This window comes from Pollicipes pollicipes, unplaced genomic scaffold (genome assembly GCF_011947565.3).
Source record: "Pollicipes pollicipes isolate AB1234 unplaced genomic scaffold, Ppol_2.1 Scaffold_3087;HRSCAF=3621_pilon_pilon_pilon, whole genome shotgun sequence".
In the NCBI taxonomy this organism is placed as follows: Eukaryota; Metazoa; Arthropoda; class Thecostraca; order Pollicipedomorpha; family Pollicipedidae; genus Pollicipes; species Pollicipes pollicipes.
In genome coordinates, this window is record NW_023596225.1 from 43,195,891 (window position 1) to 43,198,267 (window position 2,377).

Here is a 2,377-nt window from a genome sequence, read left to right on the forward strand (position 1 = left end):
TAATCAAAATTCAAAACTTTTTTTCGAAACATGGACCATCACCACAGAAGTTTGAAATTTACACTTTACACGTGATTTAACATGGGAAAATTTACCAATTTTATATGTCATATTTGGTAAAATTTTTCTTCTAGTAGATAGCCAGCGTCACAGCTTTCTGCCATACCATATTCATGCACATGACTAGCATGATAAGGTGTCCAGTAAAGATAAAAGACATGAAACCCTATACATATGAATATATAACCACTTTTAGAAGCGTACAATATTAAAGAGAGACAAAAAAAGACCATAGACAGAAGCAACAATATCACATCCAATGTGGAAACGTATAGTCTGGCATGATACAAACAAGTTTGATGTAAGAGCGTTCAAAAAAAAAAAAAAATTTAGACAATGAAAAGTTTTTTGCTTATAAAAAGAAAACTAAATATAATTTGGACCAAATCCAAAACCAAAAGAAGCCCTGCGCAACGATGTATAAGCAAGCAAAAAAAATCCTAGGTTACGGCCTTATTTCCGGATCGGGACCAAATTGTACAATTTGTGCTTTTTTTCAAAACCATGTATATCGTTAAATTTTTGGGTTACATCAAAATTTTTTGCACCGTTCGATTTGTCTTTACAATGCGCATCTTTTACTAATACACTTGCATCACAAATTCCCTACCGAAAATTTTTTGTACCCCACTCGGTACAATTTGTGCAAACGAGGATATAATTGTCGCATTAGTTTATTGGAACTTGGATAGGAATCGGGCGTTGAAGTTTCTTGAACACGAAAATCGGCCAACTTTGCCATCTAATAACTTCTACAATTTTTGGATTTTCGAAAAAATAAAAGACAAAAAAGATAGAGCCGTTAATTCTGATCAAAACGCACTCCTCCGATTTTTGATAGCCCCCCCTAGTAAGGTCACAGCAGCCAATACCGCAAAGGCAAATCGGGAATAAAAATGTCACATTCGTTTATTTTCGAGGATACAAATGTCACATTAGTTTCTGAAAGGGATACAATCGTCACATTAGTTTATCCTAACCTAAACCTAACCTAACCTACACCTAACCTAACCTAACCTAAACCTAACCTACCCTAACACCTAACTACCTAACCTACCTAACCGAACCTAACCTAACTCTCACCAACCTAACCTAACCTAACCGAACCTAACCTAACCTAACCTAACCTAACCTAACCTAACCTAACCTAACCTAACCTAACCTAACCTAACCTAACCTAACCTAACCTAACCTAACCTAACCTAAACCTAACCTAACCTAACCTAACCTAACTACACTACACTAACCTACACCTAACCTACCTAACCTAACCTAACTAACCTAACCTAACCTAACAACCTAAACCTAACCTAACCTAACCTAACCTAACCTAACCTAACCTAACCTAACCTAACCTAACCTAACCTAACCTAAACCTAACCTAACCTAACCTAACCTAACCTAACTACCTAACCTAACCTAACCTCTAACCTAACCTAACCTAACCTAACCTAACCTAACCTAACCTAACCTAACCTAACCTAACCTAACCTAACTAACCTAACCTAACCTAACCTAACCTAACTAACCTACCTAACCTCACCTAACCTAACCTAACCTACCAACCTAACCTAACCTAACCTAACCTAACCTAACCACCTAACCTAACCTAACCAACCTAACCTAACCTAACTTAACCTAACCTAACCTAACCTAACCTAACCTAACCTAAACCTAACCTAACCTAACCTAACCTAACCTAACCTAACCTAACCTAACCTAACCTAACCTAACCTAACCTAACCTAAACTAACCTAACCTAACCTAACCTAACCTACCTAACATAACCTAACCTAACCTAAGCCCTAACACTAACCTAACTACCTTAACCTAACCTAACCTAACCTAACCTAACCTAACCTAACCTAACATACCTAACCTAACCTAACCTAACCAACCTACCTAACCTAACCTAACCTAACCTAACCTAACCTACTACCTACTCTCGCTGTCATACGCATTATCTTATTGCTGCATGGGATATCGGCAATGATGTTTCGTGAAAATATGATCCTTATTTTGCCGACAATTGCAACTATGTGAGACAAGAATGCTTACTTGCTTCCATATTTACTTGCTCCTTGTTTGATCTCACACTGAACCCGCCTCCGAAAACCAACTCCCGCGCGACGAGTGGCGATCTGTGTGGGTTCCGGTGCTAGACGACTACAGCGCTTGAGAAACTCAAAGCGCGAAATGTCCCCGTTTTCCATTAGAACCATTTTCAGTTTGCAATTGTAATTATGAATTCCGTGAGAACATTTTCATTCACGCGCCGAACTTCAAGCGCTTGACAACAGGCAGGCTGACGCGAATG